General features: G+C 40.4%; 1 pseudogene; it reads left to right on the top strand.

Moving 5' to 3' along the window:
• Window positions 1-4,982: 4,982 nt before the first annotated feature.
• Window positions 4,983-6,259, top strand: part of LOC122792810 — a 183,567-nt pseudogene continuing 182,290 nt past the window's right edge.

Genomic DNA, 6,259 nt, shown 5'->3' with positions numbered 1-6,259 from the left:
AGAGTTTGCATTGATAACATAAAGAAATTTCTGGGCATACATGTTTGAGGATGTATAACTCTCTCAGTTGATGGAGGTGTAGTTGAAGTCTTCTAGGGGAATGTTTTTTTGCTTAAAGTAATGGTAATCCATATTACTTAGACAGGACATGGCTGAGGTGTACATAGATGGGGTCCTATAGTTATCCATGATATGATAAGGGGGTTTGTTAATAGTTGGGCATGGAGGAGTTTCAAGTTTTTTAAGAATATGAAGAGACCATCATCTTTACTTCTTTTATCTAATGCAATGGGTCTGAAAATGTGATGGGTATTAAAGCCCTACACAGATGGAGTGATTTCACTGGTTTTGAGCCTGGTCTCTGTGATGATGCATATATATCACTGTTTTCCAGGGTAAAGAGTGCTTGTAGGGAGTGCATTTGTTTTGTTTATTTTGTTAAGGCTCCTAGCTCCGAGAAGCAATATCTTAATGTTGTCAGGATTCTGTTTTGTTATGTTGGAAACTTTAGAAAGACTGACGTTGTCTAAAAAAAGATACTAGGGGATGGACAAGGATTTTAGCCAATATATGAATGCCTCAGTTTAGGCCATCCTTGGCAAAGCAGTTAGGACTATCTACCATCTCCTCCCAGGCTGATATATATTGCACACCCTTTGAATGGCAGTATAGTTGAAAAAAATAATAATTTGTTCATATTGTGGTGTCAATCTTGGTGATGGTACAATGCTCCATAAGGTTAGGTATAGAGCAGCCACAGACTCATATTCAGAGAGTTCCATCATATTTCTCTTCATGTAGTCAAGAGAGGTACATCTCAAGTCATTTACATCCACATGTATTATGAATGTGTCATATATGTACTTGTAGTGCAAGGACTTGAGTGTGTGCAATATGTAGCAAACCCTGGTACATGATAGGTAATTGATTATGACCATCTCCTTGTGCAGCCTAGGAAATGGTGCAACAGTATGTATTACTATGGAGCCACTTATGATTAGGATATTGGAATGTGTGTTGGTTTGCCTTATGAGCTTTGGAAATGAGACATTGTGACTCTTAGATGTGTGTTTCATGGTGGGTGCTGCCTGTGTCATGTGCTAGTGAGGCTTCTGAAGGTACTTGTTTCTTAGGTTACTTTTAGGAGTCCTTATGGCTCAGCATACAAAGGTCTATGTGTTTGGTGTGAGCTGTGTACATCTTTTGTCTAATGTGTTATGTGGTACTGAAACCTGCTTGCTATTTTCAGTGGCTTTCTGTAAGAGATTTGTCCCAAATAACATTCTATAACTTCATCACTTACACACACACTGTGTCCACTGGTTTAAGTAGTAGGTGGTTGTCAGTAAACATGACACAACTGCTAAATTTTCTCAGTATTTCCATTTCAACCTGGAAAGGAGGGCCATTAGGTGAAAAGCTATGGATACGTGAATATAAGAAATAAGTACCATCCTATCCCTTTAAAAATTATATCACTTAAAGAAATAAATTTCATATCTTGGGTCATTTGAAGTATGAGAAGCTAGGAATGGTTAAAAAATTCACACTGTGAAAACAAAAAGCGTATTTTACAGAGACAGTCACATGGTTGCTGAGACATGCTGAATACTGTGCAAAATTATAACAGTGATAGCTGACATGATATCACTGTTTTATTTATACACTTAGGAAGTTTGCTAACTGCATTTTGGAGGCAAATTTAAATACTGATGTTGTATTATTGGTGCATGCACCAAGGAATTAAAGGAAACGTAGCCAATGGAAAGATATGTGTCACTAAAGGAAAATATAAATTTTCCAAAAAGAGTCAAAAAATGAAAATTTAATCAATAGTATGGATAATGTTGGCACAACATTCACATTTGTATTGAACTTCAAGATATGAATAATGTGATTAAAAGAGAGCACTACCCTTTGCTTACAATTGAAAAAAATAGACTCAGAAATGTCAAATGAGATGTTAAATTTAGTTATTGATGAAACAAGGAACTCTGGGAGATAAAGCTAAATGAAGCATCATCACATAGTCCAAACTGTGTTCATGCTTCATGTAAAAATTGAGAACAAGCTTCTCTATACTTTCATTTGGTGTTTCTTCAGTGCTAGAGTTACTACAAAGAGCTTGTGTACTGGTATTTGAAAGCTTGGAAGATATTGTAAATATAACTGGCAAGCTTGTTTTTTGCAAAGGTTGTTACAAAAACATGACAATTTGCTGAATAGATTAAGACAACATGCTTTCAAGTTAAATAATAGTAAATATAAAATACATTTAACACATCTGAAATACTTAGGTCATATTCTACTACCAGAGGAGCTGAAGCCTGAAAAAGAACCATCAGAGTAGCTGTGCTAATGCCAAGCAAGAAGGATGTACTATGATGTGAAGTTTGTAACTGACATGACTGAGGTATGTATGCCTCTAGGAAAGCTGTTAAAGTAAGATGCAGCCTGGTAATACAGCTATAAAACAGGAAGTGTGATTTGGACTGCTTAGGAAAATGATTACAGACAAATCCATATTAAAATACTGCGATGTGAAACAGTATAGATGTTCTCATCCTACAACAAAGTATTTTAGATACCTAAGGGGTAAGAACTTTACAAATTCATAAAAAAGATAAGCTCAGAGAGAAAAACATTTATTTGTAATAAACTATGATGGTGAGAAATCCTGTGAATATGTCTATTGCAGATAAGTTCAAGTAAAAAAGATCAAAAACCCTTGACAAATCATATTTGGAAAGTCTCTGTACAAGACACTTCTGAGATTACTGAGGATGGCATGATGAAACAATGAAATACAGAACAGACAAGGAATGCACATTGTACATATTTTGAATAAATGAGGTCTGGCAACAAACCAATTTGTCCAGGGAAATCTTCAGTGTGTATGGGTTAGTCTGAGGTAAAGGTGATTGGGTTTTTTTGGCTGTGGAAGGATGTTAAGACAGGAAGTAAGGGAAGGTTTGGGTAGATTTTATGAAGTAAGGGGAGAGTTGGAGGAAGTAAGGTAGGTGTAGGGTGGGGCTTAGAAGTTTTATGTGAGGGCAACTGGGAAGGGAATCAGATTTAAGTGTGATTTTGCTACACTGCAGATTTACATCTGAGATGAACTGTAGGCACTACTGTGCTCAGGAAGGCATCGGATTAATAGCTGTCGACATGGATAAGATAGGTCATGCTTGATAACCAGCTTGGTTATGCATTGAGGTATTGATTGGGGAGCATGCGGTTTAATAAATATTCCCCCCTCTTTTGGTAGGGAAAGATTAGTTTGAAGCTGTGAGTAACAGGTGTTGGGATCAGGCAGTGGTACATGTTGCGGCTATTGGGGAGGGGAGATTCTGGCCTAGGATATATAAAAATAAAAAATGGTGAGGGAAATGCAGGTAATCAGTCATCTAGTAATTGGGGGAAGGCAGAGAGCTTGGTGGTGTGATTCAATAGGTTAAGAATGGGCTTACATACCTTGCTGGCCATTCTTTGAATTTCTGGGATTTTGTCATGCAGGCTTTCAGGGTTGGTGGGTGGTTTGGTAGTCCCTGAGTCTGCAGAGTAGTGTGATGGATGTCTTGGTGCTGTACTCCAGCAGGTAGGGGTTCTGGAGTCTTCATTGGGAGTGCCGGTAGGCTGCCATGGCTTCTTTATGGCTGTGGTGGTTAAACAAAGTGGTGAAGGTCTTTTCGCAACCTCAGAATAGGCAGGATAATGGTCAGCTGTGTGGCATTAGCCATTGGGAAGGTGGGGGATGTATAGGTGGTTGCTCTGACAGGGAAGCAACATGCCAACTGTCAGCTTTGGCAGGACGTCCAGGTTTTGTCTCCTAATTCTGGTCTGTTCTTCTTAAGGCTGTGGTTTCTGGGAGTTGGTGGCAAGCAATAGGGATAGGGTAGGAACTGGGCAAAATTGGGGTTTTAACCACTGGGAGGGAGGTCTTGGGAGCAAGTGTACATTGGTCTGGTCTGCAAACATACCTCTCAACTGTCCTGATTTGGACTCAAATTTCAATGCAGTCCCTGTTGGTTGCTCCTAGAACTGGTGATTTGGGAGGAAGAAGTGGTGCATTATTCTGCTTGCATAAGTGGTCAGAAGAGCTATTATCTGTACAGCATGAGGTTGGTTATAGTTTTCTTTTATGTCATGAGATGCATATTACTTACTATTCCTTATTCTGCCCAATGTCTTCAGTTACTAGAGTTAATGTGGGTTTCTACCTGATTCTGTTAAAATTTGTCCTTGACTGGTGGAGAGCTATGCCTGAGAGTGAGGCATCTTCATAACTATTAGCCCTGCTCAAGGTCCAGGTGTTGTCTCATAATTTTGTGCTGTTTCTCATAGAGTTGCCGTTTTCTGGATTTGGTGACAATTGTTGTGGACTGAAGTCTTTGAACGATGGTAGCATTTGAGGTCAGATGTTGTGCACTTTGGTTATTGTATGGTGGCACATACTATTTTGTTTTAACAGCTTTTAGGCTCAGAGGATTAGGGTGCATTATCCAAGCATTTTTGGACATTGTGAGCAATGTCACTTAAGTGGGGAAGAGACAATGCACTGTAAAACAGAGGCAAGTAGATTTTAATTACAGCTTGACATTTTTTTTCTCTGCAAACGTCCTTTTAGGGACACGGATGCAGACCACATGAGGAGTAGTTACACTAGTATTAATATAGGAATTAATTTTTTTTCTTCTTCCTCCAGTTTCATTCTTGTATTTTCTGACAGATGGCAGAGATGGCCAGCCATTGTTTCACATGCAGAGGAGCTGCTTCAAGAATTGCCTACTAGTGAGTCTGTGGCAGCTGAAGAACCTGGGGAGTCCAGCTGGAAAAAGAAAAGGCCGCCATAAAAGAGCAAGTCATTAGCCCAAGGGAAGTGGACATAGCAGTCAAAGGATGCCTGCACAGTGGATGGTCTGGCTGCTGGACTGGTGCAGGATGTGGCAGATAATGACATGTTGTTGGGAGTTTCTGTAGGCATGTTGGACTTGATGAGTTTTGGGAATAGTCCAGGGATTATTGGAGTTGAGGCATGTCAGGAGTTGGGTGAAGCTGCAGTTGCTGTGGTGGATCTGAAGACAGTTGCTGTAAGGGGGCAGGTGCAAGGTGAGGCATTCATTGAGAAGTGTAATGAAGGCTTGTCTATAGGGAGTTTCGCTTTGTCCATAGGTAAGGTAGAGTCCTAACATGAGGTTGAGTTGGAATCTGACATCCAGCTGGGGGATTGGTTAGCTACACAGGGACTGGGGCAAGGAACACTGGCAGTTTTACTGACCCTTCACAAACTGTTCTCAGTTAAAAAAATATTTGGAAGGAGGAGCATGTTGATGACTTTGAGCTGGAAATTGTGGATGGGGTTTAACATTTGTTGGAATTGGATAGAGTGAATAGCAAAGATCTTTTGGCAGCTTTAGGGGCCTTGGGGCATAGTGGGTTAGATAGGCTGCGATCATGAACACGTGAAAATCGGGTGTTGAATTTCACATACTATATGGCAGTTTGGATGGAGAAGGATGCCGCCTTGGCCTTACCACTCTTGGCTTACTTTCTCACAATTTGGGAGGTTCAATGGTTACGGGTGGGGAACGCTTGGTTGTGATATGACCAGAAGTTTCAGAAGAAGAAAGCAGTGGCTCATTCACTCCATTGGGTGGTTAGGCACTCCAACATATGGCTAGCCACTATGATGGATAGCTTCTGAGTGGTTAGTAGAGGGGTAATGATAGGAGGGGAAGGGGTTGTGGTATGTTGGGCCATTAATGTGGGGTGTTCCTCATGGGCAGTGTGTAGGTTCTCATATGCTTGTTCAAAGTGTGTGAGAATACATCCAACTGTACAGTGTGGTCATCAGGAATGTAATTTGTGTAATTCTATTTCATTTTCTACTGACTTGGGAGGCTTACCTTCTTCCTTTCAGGGGTTTTAGAGTCTCTGAGGTAGGGGGAATTTCCATGGACAGAGGGTGGTTCCCTTTTGGGGGGGCAGAAGTCAGGTTAGGGGATGCATTCTCATTAAGGTGCAAGATTTGCAGCATATGCTTCAGCAACTTTCTGATTTGTCACTTAGGGATGCATTAATTGATGGATTTTTTCCCAGGGGTTTTCTATTAAATCAAAGGTTTTGGCAGATGGAGTAGTCTGTAAGAATCTACAATCAGTATTGGGAAAATACGATATTATGTAGAGTTTGGTGGAGAAGGAACAATGGGTGGGTAGGCTATTGGGCCCTTTTGACAGCCTTCCCTTTGGCAGTTTTA

Source organism: Protopterus annectens, chromosome 2.part0 (assembly GCF_019279795.1).
Source record: "Protopterus annectens isolate FY-2018-M chromosome 2.part0, PAN1.0, whole genome shotgun sequence".
NCBI classification, from domain to species: Eukaryota; Metazoa; Chordata; order Ceratodontiformes; family Protopteridae; genus Protopterus; species Protopterus annectens.
The sequence above is the reverse complement of the archived record's forward strand: the minus strand, read 5'-3'. Positions and strand labels throughout refer to the sequence as shown.